Genomic DNA, 14,220 nt, shown 5'->3' with positions numbered 1-14,220 from the left:
TCAAAAGGTTAATTTCCAGTCGCTCAAGATTTAATTTTTTCTTACTTTCTTTAAAATTTGAGAAATCAAGACATCTTTTGTGATTAGGTTTTGAGAGATAATACTCCTGTAATGTCAAATGCAATCTTGAGTCATATTTGTAATGATGAGAATGATTCGATGTTATGTGTGAAAATGCGATGCAAACATGAAGACTTACTTTCAATGCAAACTTCGTAGTCGGAAGACAATCCAGCTCAAAGATTATGGTCATGTCCACGCTATCATAAAGATGTTGATATACGATCCAATTATGGTATTTCGAGATTGACAGAGGAAATTAAGGAGTTGGAAGAAGCATTGGTATTTTATGAAAGTCGTGCTGAAAGTAACGAATGGGTGACGAAGGAGAATAAGAAGAGCAAATATTGTAACTAGAAGTTAATCGTTATGATTGCCGTGGTGTTTTTTCTATTTTTAAGCATTACCAAGAATATGAAGGATGAAAGATGTAGTTGTGTGCAACCGCAATTGTCATAGTTGTTCTAAAATACATCTTTAGTTTGGTTCTCGTTTTTGCTGCTTTACGGAATAGTTATGACTTTAACAATATTTAAGTGTATTTGGTTGTGTAAGCCTTATAAAACCTCATTTGTATCACTTCCAAATAGGCCAACCCTTCATATATTTTTTATCTATCTTATTGTGGTAACCATTTGAGAAAATTCAAAAAGATGTTCAACTACAAATACATGAGAAGATATACTTGTAACACCCTGTACTGTTCTAGCTTAGATTGTGTTTGAGAACCAAGAGAAAGAGATGAGAAAAAGAATCTGCAAGTGGTCTACGAGTGAGAACCTACGACCCGTAGAAGTCTCTACGAGCTATAGGTGGGACTAGTAGAGTCCACCCACACTTAGAAACTATTGGGTTCTGAGAACCCTCTCCTACGAGCCCAATTGACAATCCATAGATGGACCTATGAACCGTAGAATCTTGGTCGTAGACCCCTTATGCAAATTCTAATGAAATCCAATTTTGGACCATGGCTTCAATGACCGGCCTCCTACAGTCCGTGGAAGTGTCTGTTGTCTGTAGATGGCCCAAATTCAATTTTAATGAGGGTTAGTTTGGTCTTTTTCTACCTTTCCCAAACTTAACCCAACCCATTTTGGGACTAAATTCAGTCCCTTATCAGTACCCAAAAGAGTTTTTCTCTCATTAACATTTAGAACTTTTAAGAGAAAGGATTGGGGAGAGGAAGAAGAGCTAAGGTTCAAGATTTTCAAGCGAGGTCTTCAATTTGCATGTAGATTATCTTCGTTTCAGGTATGTAAAGCTATCATAATGTTGGACTATGTTCTTCCTCGTGCCCTACATGTTCATAAAGTTAATTGAGTTACGAGTTCAAGTTTCCAATTCCATAAAAAGTGAATTCTTGATGAAACTACTTGTTCCTTTTGTTGAGTTTTAGTACATATACATTATCATACTTGATGACTCGATGTTTGAGGTTATGCGTTCTTGATTCCATTCACATGAGCCTTAGTTGAGTTTTGCATTAAAGTATTTTATGCATTATTGATGTTGAAAGAATGATGATTTTCCATACTAAATAAATGATGAGTTGAGCATGATGTTGAGTTTGAAGGAGTTTATTGATGTCTATTTTCTAAAATGAATTTTTTCATATTTTAAATGTCATTTGAGAAATTGATGTATGTTTCCAAATGCACGATTGAGATGAGATGTACCTATCTTAAGAAAAGAGATGATTAGTTAAGAAGATTGATGAAAACTGATGTAAAAATTCAATGAGACTACATAAGATGTATTTTGAGTATTTCACTCACTTGATGTATACGAGCATAATGAAGTTTTGAGAATAGTATTGAGCACCAACTTGGGCAAGAGTATAAACAACTAAATCCCTATAAACTATGCAACCAACGTAGGATAGGATCATGTCATTCGTTCAGACAACTCCTCACAGTCCCAAAAGAGTACTTTTTATATAGAAGAGATGATATGATATCCTTTACCTTGGCAAAGTATTGGAAGGATATGGCTATGGCATCGCGCTGTTGTATCGTCACTAGCTCATAGTGATGTTTGTCGGTTAGAGAAACTGTAAGACCTCATAAGTCGAAAAGTTGGAACCAAGGAGAAAATTCTCGAAATTTTGAACTGACCCATGTGAACGAGTCACTCTACATCTCGTAGATCTTTCTATGGCTTATAAAGTTGAGTCGTAGAGTGACCTGTTCGAACAAATGGGATGTTGCCTCAAGAGAGGTTCTATGACTCAACCGGATGAGTCGTCGTCCTGTTGATGGGTCGTAGAAACCCCTTGTAACCCAAGTTTAGAGGCCTTGATTCAAAGATCCCTCAGGGCAAAGTCTATGACTTGCCAAGATGGGTCGTAAAAATAATGACGAGTCGTAAGAACCACCTATCATAAAACTTCAGAGACCCTCGAATTTATAAGTTTTTGGGACCTACAGGATGAGCCTTATGAACAATCCGTAGACAAGTTGACAGGCCGTAAACCTTATCCTTTCCAAAACTTCAGAGACTCGATTTTATGCTCTTTTCTCATACCTATAGAATGAGTCATTTAGATGAATGGTCATCCCTTCGATAACTCGTAGAAATAGTTTCGTAGGCTTAAAATCCAAAGTTTAATGAAGGGCAATTGTGTCTTTTCCAAAGTTCAGTTCAATGAGTCTAGACACTGATATGGCCAAGTTCAGAGTCTATAAATATTTCACTCTTCAAATTCCCCTCCTATTCAATTCATTCTCCCAAAATTTTCTAAGGCAAGAATAAAGTCTCTCAAGATTTCTTCTTCAATCTAAAGCTAGGGTTTCCAGATTTCTTCAAGGTTCTTCTTCAATTCTTAGTGGATTCTAGTAAGATATGTGGGGATTGATTCATGGGCTCTTTTCACCCATAAAGTCCTAAAGATTCCTCAAGTTTTCATTCAATTTACAATTGATTATGAACCCTAGTTTTGATGAATTGCGTTGGGCTAATTTGATTTCATTTTTAGATGTTATCAATGATCATTATATGCATGTTCTCATATGAATTGCATGATTTTAAGTTAAATTATAGATGCACATGCATAAAGTTGTTTTCAAGCTAAGATCATGAGTTAAAAGATGATTTTATGAGTTGATCATGAGTTGAATGATTTTCAATGAAAGTTTCTATAAGCTAAAGTTGAGATTATGATTTTAAAGTTGAAGATATGATAATGATCAAAGTTAAGATCAAAGATGTTTTAAAGATGGTGATAAAAACAATTTTCATCGAAGCTATAGATTCTTAAGAATCACTAAGTTAGATGAGTTATTCCTAAATGTTTTAAAGATGGATTGATAGGAAGTTACTATTTTTCCCTATTATGTTATGATCATGTTTTATTAGTTTTCCATTGGGATATTGACTAAGCACTAAGAGGACTTGTAGGTGGGGTCGGTTTGGTAACACAGTTAGTTACCCAAGGGAATCCTAATAGCAACCTAAAGTCCCAAACTACGTTGCCAGCATATGTTGCCTTCATGACCTAGCTAGAGGATCCACATATAGTACATTTGACTTGACTTGAGTTGAGATGAGTTACCTATGGAGCATGCCCTGGCAAGGCAGCCTCCCTTGTTTTAAAGTAATTGTTATCGGATTCCATGTAATAGCTCGCATGGTCTTAGATGTCGGTTAAAGGTCTTATCCCACACAAGTTGAAGTTAAGTATGAGTTGAAAGTTGAAGTTGTATGATATGCATTGACCATGAGTTTCATATGTTTTAAAATGCTTTTAAGCTTTACTCATCTTTATTATGATTGTTCATGCATCTTATGGCATATTGATTGCGTTCTTTTATTTATTCATGCATACCTCACATACTTAGTACATTCAAATGTACTAATGCATATTTTTCCTACATTGTCTCATAATGTAGGGATGGACGACTCTCACGACCATCCTATTCATGACTAGAGATTGCCCTAGATTCTCAAAGAGTTGGTGAGTCCTCATTCTATTGAGGATATGAATTTTATTCATATTTCTATTGTTTCGTCTTTCTTATTTTGTTAGGATGAGCTAGGATCTTGTCCTAAGCCCCCCGCCCCCCATCAAAGACTAGACTAGAGGCATGTTTAGACGGTTTATGATATAGTCCGAATTGGACATCTTTTGAGTTGTTATCCCTTATACCCATTCCCATATGTTGATTACTTCCACTTATATTGTCACGTTTCTTTACCTTATGTATGCGATGTATGCTAAGATGGCTTATGGTTGGGGTCCCTCACATTCCAATCGCCCTATCACGGCTTGGCCCTAGATCGGGTCGTGATGGAAACTCCCATAATGAAGTAAAAATACTATATTACTATATTGAGTCACATCTATTATTGCATATCTTATAAAGCACTGTTTTATTACATTGCATGTTTTATTTAGTTGAGTCATTTTTAGAGATGAGTTCCTTGAGATGAATATCTTAATGTAAGTTTCCTTTTGCCATTTTACATACTTGTACATTTCATGTACTGACGTCATTCGACCTATATCATTTTATGATACAGATACAGGTGTTGGAGATCGTCAACAGACGCACCATTAAGGATCTATTTCTTGAGCTTTTGGTAAGACCTCTTTGCATTCAAAGGAGTTCCTTAACATTTTAGTTTCTTTCATTATGTTAGTTCTTTGAGGTAGTCATGAGATTATCTCAGCACCTTTTTAGTAGTTAGTAGAGGCTTCATAGGGTGAGTAAAGTGGATATATGTTGAGTCATCCAAAGTATGTTTTAACGTTATGATTTTCATTATTGAGTTATGATATTTACTTACACTTTCATATGAGTACTTTAAGTTATTATTTAAAGATTTTGATGAGATTGATTGAAATGCCACTTGATGTTACTCTTCTATTGAGTCTAAGTCTTCCACTGACTTGGTTACCCAGGCCAAGTGATTCACTGGGACAAACAATAATTTTTGAGTGCCGGCCACATTTAGGGTGTAGGCTCGGGGCATGACAAACTTGATATCCGAGTTAGGTTTAAGAGTCCTATGGTGTCTATAAAGCCGAGTCTAGTAGATTCCTCCTTATAAGTGTAAAGCGCGTCACATCTATAATAGGGAGGCTACATGACTTTCGAAATTATTTCTCTTCTTTCATACTCTATTTTGTGCTATAGAGTTTAACTCTATGAAACTCCTTCTAATTCATATGTTCACGATTTTTAGATCATGCCTTCAAAAAGAACCTTGATCTAGAGGAATGTTGCTGAGGATGAGATTCTGCAACCGTCTAGAATACAGACCCAAAACTGAGCCTGAGCTGCTGAAAATGAGAATGAGGTTGAGAATGGGACTCAGTAAGTTCCACAGACTACATAGCCCATGATGACTTCTGAGGTTGAGTTTTGGGAGCTATCTCTATGCTCACTAGTTGATGGCTGCACAGACTGATCATCAAAATACCTAGTCCCGAGCTCCAATTCTCAAGAACCGTCTGCTGCTAATAGGATTTGTGATTTTTTGAGGATAAACCCGCCAGTCTTCATTGGTCCAAGGTTGAGGAAGACCCTCAAAATTCCATTAATGATATATGGAAGTTCTTGAAAGCTATGCATACCATAGAAATAAAGGGAGTTGAGCTCATATCCTATTGGCTGAAGGGTGTTGCCAATGTCTGAACCAGTGGGAAGAAAGTAGAGGTGTGGATGTTGAGCCTGCAGACTGTGATTAGTTTGAGAGTACATTCTTAGACCACTTGTTTTCGCGAGAGCTGAGGAAGGCAAAGGTAGAAGAGTTTGTGAACTTGAAGCAAGAGGGGATGGCAGTCGAAGAATATAGCCTCAAGTTTATTCAACTGTCCAGGTATGTTCCCGAAATAGTTTCTGATGTGAGAGTCAAGATGAGGAAGCTTGTTTCAAGTTTGGGCAGGCATGTGAAGAAGGAGTATGAGGCAACCTTGTTGATTTGAGATATGGACACCTCCAGACTTATGGTTTATGCTCAACACATTGAGGACGATAAAAATAGGGATTGAGAGGAACATCAGAGTTAGAAGGCCAAATCAGCAAGCAATGAGTCAAACCAACAGAAGGGTGGAAATGAAAATTGCTCTTGCTTTCATAAGAGGTCTTCTAGTTATGCACCATCTGTGCACTTTTGCCCAACACAAGGAATAATCAGAGGTCACAAAATTTTAGAGTACAGGGTCTTAGTCCCAAGGTCCTAAATAAACATTGCCTTGTGGTAAGTGTGGAAAGATCCATCTGGGAGAGTGTCATATAGGAAATGATGATTGTTACAAGTGTGGAAAGACGGGCTACTTTCTTAAAAAAAATGTCAATGGGGAGGCAGAGTAATGAGATCAACAGAGCCCAATCTTCTTCGGCAGCACCGCCAAACAGATGTAATAATAGAGGTGCTAACTAAAGAATGAGTGGAGGTTCAAATCATCTGTACTCTATGGCAAACCGCTACGACTAAGAGAGCTCGCCAAATGTTGTCACCAGTATGCTTCGAGTCTTTTCCCACGATGTTTATGGTTTACTAGATCCAGGTGCTACTTTGTCTTTTGTGACTCCTTATGTAGCCGTTAAGTTCAAAATTCTTCCTGAATGACTCTTAGAACCTTTCAATATTTCTATTTCCTTTAGTGTAGAGCCGAGTTCATAATTGCGGATTGCGTATTTTATTCAACGAGACTGAAAACACAACAATGGCGTTGGTGAGTCCATTCTAGCTTAAGAGAGTTTATCCTTATTTTATAGTCCGTGTCTATCATAAAGACATTTTTGATGACTTGGTTGAGTTAGATATGGTCGTCTTAAATGTTATTCTTAGCATGGACTGGCTTTAAGCCTGCTATGCCTTAGTTGATTGTAGAACTTGAATGTTAAGTTCCAGTTTTCTAATGAGCCACTAATATAGTGGAAGGGTAGTCCTGCCTTGCCTAAGAGTTGATTCATTTCATACCTTAAGTCTAGGAAATTAGTTTCCAAAAGGTGTATCTACCATATTTTTTGAGTTAGAGATGATAGTGTGGAGACACCATACCTCCAGTCAGTTCCTATCATAAATGAGTTTCCAGAAGTCTTTCCTCAGGATTTGCTTGGAGTCCCTTTCGATAGAGAGATAGACTTCGAAATAGATGTTCTCCCTAATACTCAACTAATTTTTATTCTACCAAATAGAATGGCTCCCGTAGAGTTAAAAGAATTGAAAGAGCAGGCGAAGGACCTTCAAGATAAGGGATTCATTAGGTTGAGTGTCTCACCTTGGGGTGCTCCTATCCTATTTTTGTGAAAGAAGGATGGTTCCTTAAGAATGTATATTGACTACCATCAGTTGAATAAGGAAACTATAAAGAATAAGTGCCCTTTTTCGAGAATCTACGATCTTTTCGACCAACTTCAGGGTGCCACTTGTTTCTCCAATATAGACTTCAGATCAGGCTATTATCAGTTGAAATAGACTGTACTGGCAAGAAATACGCTGACTTGGTCAATCAATCAATGATGACCCAAATACCATTATTAACTCTGGATGTTTGAGGTAATCTTATCATGAAGTCCATGGTAATCCATTCCCATTTCCACTTGGGAATGGGTAATCTTTGAAAGACTCCACCAGGCCGCTCATGCTCGGCCTTAACCTGCTGGCAACTTAAATAATGGGATACATACTCATCTATATCTCTCTTCATACCAAACCACTAGTAATGCTGTCTCAAATCCTGATACATCTTCATGGAGCTTAGATGGATAGTATATCTGGAATCATGGGCCTCATAAAGGATCAATTTAATTAAGTCTCCAACTCTAGGAACACAAAGGCGACCATAAAACCTAGTATTCCATCCAAATCTATAGAAGCCTGGCCGCCTTCGCCTCGCAATACTAACTCTTGAAGCTCTATCAATGCTCCATCCTCAAACTGCCGGCCATGAATCTGGTGTAGTAGAGATGATCGAGCTCCCACAAAAGCCAAAATTGGTCTGAAATTTGAGATTTCCAACCTGACCATCCGATTAGCCAAATACTGGATGTCTAAGGCTAGGGGCTCTCCGCAGCAAACAATTAAGCTAAACTACCCATACTCCCCATCTTCCGGCTCAAGACATCCGCTACTACATTCGCCTTGCTAGGGTTGTAGAGGATAAAGATGTCATAATCGGCCGCTATCTAGAATTAAGATCCTTCTAACTCATAATGTACTGTAAGCTGTGGTGATCTGTATATATCTCGCAATGAACTCCATATATGTAGTGCCTCCAAATCTTGAGTGCAAAAACTACTGCCGCCAATTCTAGATCATGAGTGGTGTAGTTACGCTTGTGTACTCTCATCTGTCTGGAACCATAAATAATAACTCGGCCTCGCTGCATCAGTACACACCCAAGACCTACACTAGAAGCATCATAATATAACGAAAGGATATTTCTCTCAACTGGCAGAATCAGAATAAGAGCGGTGGTAAGCAACTCTTTAAGATTCCGAAAGCTCGACTCACACTCCTCGGACCACACAAAGGGAACATCCTAGTGGTTCAAATGGGTCAATAGGACTACAATGATAGAAAAACCCTCAATGAATCATCTATAATACCTAGCCAATCCAACGAAACACCCAATCTCCATAACAAATATGGACCTAGACCAACCATAAATAGCCTCAATCTTCTACAGATCCACTCTGATAACCTCTCTGGACACCACGTGTCCCAGAAATGCCACAGACTTTAACCAAAACTCACATTTTGAGAATTTAGCATAAAGCTGCTGATCTTTCAAAGTCTGGAGCACAACCCTCAAGTGCTGCGCATGCTTCTCCCTACTCTACGAGTATACCAGTATGTCATCAATGAATACAATCACGAAGGAGTCAAGATAAGTCCTGAATACTCGATTCATAAGGTCCAAAAATTCTGAGGGGGATTGGTAAGCCCAAAAGACATCACAAGGAGCTCATAGTGGCCATAGTGAGTCTAAAAAGCAGTCTTAGGAATGTCGACTGCCCTAATCTGCAATTGGTGGGAGACAGACCTCAAGTCAATCTTAGAAAACATAGTCGCACCCTAAAGCTGATTGAATAGATAATCGATATGAGGCATTGGATAACGGTTTTTCATCGTCACCTTATTCAGGTGTCTATAATCAACACACATCCATTATACTCACATCCTTCTTATTAACAAACATGATAGGTGCACCCCACGGTGACATACTCGGGCGAATAAATCACTTACCTAGAAGATCCTTAAGCTGGATACTGAACTCCTTGATTTCTGTGAGGGTAATACGGTAAGGTGGCATAGAAATAGGCTTAGTTCCTGGCTCTAAATCTATGACAAAGTCAATATCTCTCTTTGGGGTACACCAGGTAGGTCAGTAGAGAAGACATCAATATACTCCCTAACCACAGGGATTGAATCAATAGTAGGGGCCTAGTTGGACACATCATGGACATATGCTAAGTACGCCAAGAACCTGGACCCAACTAGCCATCGGGCCTGCATAAAGGATATGATCCCAGTCGGTGAGCGACTATAAATGCCCTGCCATAAGATCGGGGGAATACCAGACATGGCTAATGTAATGGTCTTGGCATAACAGTCCAAAACTACATGATGAGGGCATAGCCAATCCATGCCCAGAATAACATCAAAGTCTAGCATATCAACTAAAATAAGATCTACCCGAGTCTTATGCCCCTAAATATTCACTGTACAATATCTACAAACTTGATCCACTACTAAAGTATTCCTTACCGGGGTCAAAACATGCGACGAGACCTCAACTGACTCATAAGCAATACCCAAACATGGAGCAAACTATATAGACACATAGAAATATGTAGAACCTGGATCAAATAAAGCTGAAGTAGTTTACTGACAAATAAAGGTAGTACCTATGATAACATCATCTGATGCCTCAGCCTCTACCCTCTCCGGAGCAGCATAGAAGTATCCCTATTAGCCTCCCCCATGAACATTCACCCTACTACCTAACCTGCCTCCCCAAGAACCTTCTCGAGTACCCTACTGACCATCGCCGCAGCTGTGACCCCGATCAATAACTCCTAGTGGAGGTGGTTCTACTACCAATGGTCTAGCTCGGCCAAGACGCTCCCTAACCCAGGGCTCCAATATGCCACAACTGAAGCATCCTGAAGTTGAGCAACCCGTGATAACTCATTCGCAGTAGAAAGGAAGCGGGCCTGATCCCCTTGAGCTTTAACCTGCGGTGGAACCCCCTGAATGGGGATGACTACCCTCAACTGCTAAACGGGCGGCTTGAACCGGCCGGATGGGACTGACCTTGCTAGAACCGCTAGCACAGCCTGTCTATTATATTCTATTTTTTTGTATCTTGGACTATTCGTGAGCTAATGGACATAAATTTAAGTACTTTTAATTTTGAATTTTAACATGGCATGAATTATTTGTGAACGACAAGTTATATGTATAATATATATGAAGGTTAAACATAACTCACGAAGGACCCTTGAGCCAATTCAAAGTGGAAGCCATCAAAAAGGTTTTTTAAGTCACATTTTTGGGTGATCTGACTTCAGGAGGCCATAACCCCTTCGGAATTTAGGAATTTTGGAAAACTATCAAAATAAAAGTTGTAAATAATTTAAATTTCTTTCCAACCATAGGTCTTGGGTTGGAATGTGATATCAAGATAAGAATATATGGACTTTTTAAGTATGATAGGCTAAAATGAATAGCGGATTCGGCCTAACCTGATTCCAACTCGGGCCAGGCCCAATACGCACGCCATTAAATCAAAATTTTCATCTTTTCATTTAGCTTTTAGACCAAAAATGTCCAGAAATTTCTAGAGAGAGTGAGAGAGGAGAACCCTAGAGAGAAACATCAAAATTGACCATAATTTAATCCCCGAATCTCGAAGCTCATGAAGAGAAAAGTGTTGTACGTTGCATTGCCTTCAATTTAAGCTAAAAATCAGCCAAGAAGGAGAAGTATTAATGTGTTTATTGCACACTTGAGGTAATATTAAAGTCCCTTTTTCATTGTTAACAAGTTTATTTAGAGTTTTAACGGACTAGAACAGAGAAAATAGCGTTATAAACTCATTTGTTAATTTGTTGAGATTTATTGATTAAGAGGCTGTTTTAAGTGGATTAAATTGATGGAATTAGCTGAGTCATTATGTAAAATAATAGTTGATATTATTTTGGTGTTTTTGAGGAGTCGTTGTTGTTGAATTTGGAAAACTAAAGTGTATGAAATATTGTATATATATGTTAGAGTCCTTTAGTATGATATTTATGGGCTGTGGTAGAACTTGGTGTAACATTAACAAGGTTTTATTGCATTTAAATGTGTGATGTTATTGTCATGGGGTTGATGCTATATGCTATTCAAATAGATGAAAAATTTGTATGTAATAACGTATAAAAATTGGAGGTGGTTTGCTTAGCACATTATAGGTGTTCATAAGGTTTTTGAGCATCTTTATAAGGTTAATTGTTACAACCCAACTCCGTAGGCCGTGACTGGGGTCTGACCTGGACCCCCGTATACTTAATTATCAGATGTAACAATCAATATAAGAGCTATACATAAGAACCCCAGTGGGTCATAGCATTTTCATATGCTTGTAGCCTCTTTCATTTGTATCTTGTCATGAAAGGGTGTGCAAGCCGACAAGGCTGCCATAGTATCTTGATATTTATGATACATCACGTAGACATAACTGAACAGAACTTACATGTATAACCCACACACATGTCTACAGACCTCTAAGAATATTAATAGTAACATATGGCGGGACAGGGCCCCCGCCGTACCCCTGATTAAATAAATATATACATTAGAAGGTCAGCACCAAAAGATGGACTCCAGAATAGTGGAGCACTTCCGACATAGCTGAGTGGAAATCCTAAGCTGGCGGATCCCTAAAATGAACATCAGTATCTATGGGCATGAAACGCAGCCTCCCGAGGAAAAGAGGGTCAGTACGATATATGTACTGAGTATATAAAGCATAAAATATCATAACCGAGACAACAACTAAAATAGGGATGCAGGGGGAAAGTATAATATTTAGCCATCTACCGTACCTACATTTTATAAAATAAAGGCATACAGCTATCATCACATATTATATCTGGCCCGTTTGGGGACTCGGTGTAATAACTACATTATTTTATCATCGTAAGAATATATATACCATTAGCATTATAGAACGCACATCCCGATTCATGTATATACAAAGTATATGCCAAAGAACGATGGCCCGATCCATATATCTTATAAAAATGCCGAAGAACGACGTCCCAATCCGTATATCATATAGCAATGCTGAGGTACAATGACCCAATCCATATATTATGTAACAATGCAAAGGTACGACGGCCCGATTCCTAAATAGCATAACATGCTTTTGAACGTACGGCCCGATCCTTACATAGCAAAATATGCCGAGGTACATTTGGCTTGATCCATATCAATGCATGTTCAATAGCCCCTAGGTATAAGAGCTTACACATCCCAATAATATTCAACCTATAGTAGGCTCAAGTGTCGTAGTTCAACTACTTTAAGGCCCTTATCATTAAAAAGTAGGTACAAGGCATGAGCTACATCCAGAATCTATAAATGGAGTTATCTTCAAATCCATGTTCTATAGTACCAATTGTCCAGTCTTCCTAGAAGTAGGAAAAGACAAGATTTAAATGTATCAGTTTCTATCACATGGAATACTTGAAAAGTAATGACTCAACTTGTTATAGGAGTTCTAATCAGTAGGAAGTGAACAAGAGCCTTAACTCACACTCAGAGTTTTAAGAGTGGAATAACTCCCAAATTCCTATACATAATACTTACATCTAAGTCATGTCAAAAGAGAAGAAAGGGTAGCTTCACATACTCATCCCTTTCTAACATATGGAAGGCTTGAGAAGCCCTAGTTCAATTACTGTAAGAATGCTTCCATCAAGGAGTATATAAGAACTGTGAATTACACTTGGTATTTATGATTAACTTTACCCTCAAGTTCATATCATTCACTATTTAACTTTAAGACATGCCAAAAGAAAGAAACATTAGCTTTACATATACTACTTTTCAGTACATAGAAGACTTGAGGGATGGGAGCTTAACTACTTTATGAGTCTTAATATTCAGAAGTGAGTACGAATTATGAATCATGAATCATGTTCAAAGCTCATGAATAGAATTACCCCAGGTTTCATACACATATCATTTGTCACTTAAATCTAATACATGCCCAAAAGAAAAGAGAGACAGGCTTTACAAACCTCTTACGGATTACTCTTTACCATGTTCGCCTCGTCATCTGCTGAACCTATTTAATATAAAAGAAATACAAGTATCAACAACCCTTGACTTTTCAGCATCTTAAGTTACACACGAGTATCCATAGATCTCATTTCCTCGCTCTCCTTCTCTACTAGTTCCTTAGTTAGTCAAGGAGTTAACGGAAATCGGGCAACACCTCCCCTATAACATGCCCTATCCGAATTTCTAATCACTTGCCTAATTACTACAGCCAACCAATAAAAACAACTAGCAGAATATATACAAGTAATTTACTTCAACATTACACACAATACAAACCCTCAAACAACTTGCTCAAAACTATCATAACGTGAATTTTTGTCGCTTAGTTTTGAAGGGGTAATTGGGGGAAACAAGCTTTGTGTCCTCAATTAAAGTTATAGTCATGTTTCTTTGGGTCACATTAAATTTCGAATCACCCCTACAATAATTTTGTACAAAAGGATATACCCAAAATACCAATAGCAGCCTGTGTAGGATTTCTAAAATGAAATCTGGGAAGCACCTCACCTATACTTCATCACCCTTTTTCGAGTAGATAAATGCAAAAATAGGTTTTAGAGGCTAAATAAAAGTTACAGCTCTATGGAATAGATTTATAAAACATCTTGAATCACTCAAAACGAAGCTTTACACAAGGAATTATACTAGTATTATTAACAACAGTCCTATTCTAAAAATGGGTTTGTTGACAAAAATGAGAACCTCCTCGAAACCCCAACGATAAATTTTATGTTGTTAAACACCACTATATCACAGAAGGATACCTTAAATAATTAATTCACAGATTGAAAATGGAGGCCTTACCTTATTGTGTTGCTTCCGTAGCTCTCTCTCTATTCTCCTAGGTTTCTTCACTTTTCTTAAGTTAAGAGA

The sequence above is a fragment of the Solanum dulcamara genome, chromosome 10, assembly GCF_947179165.1.
Source record: "Solanum dulcamara chromosome 10, daSolDulc1.2, whole genome shotgun sequence".
Taxonomy (NCBI): Eukaryota; Viridiplantae; Streptophyta; class Magnoliopsida; order Solanales; family Solanaceae; genus Solanum; species Solanum dulcamara.
Note: the sequence above shows the minus strand (reverse complement) of the source record.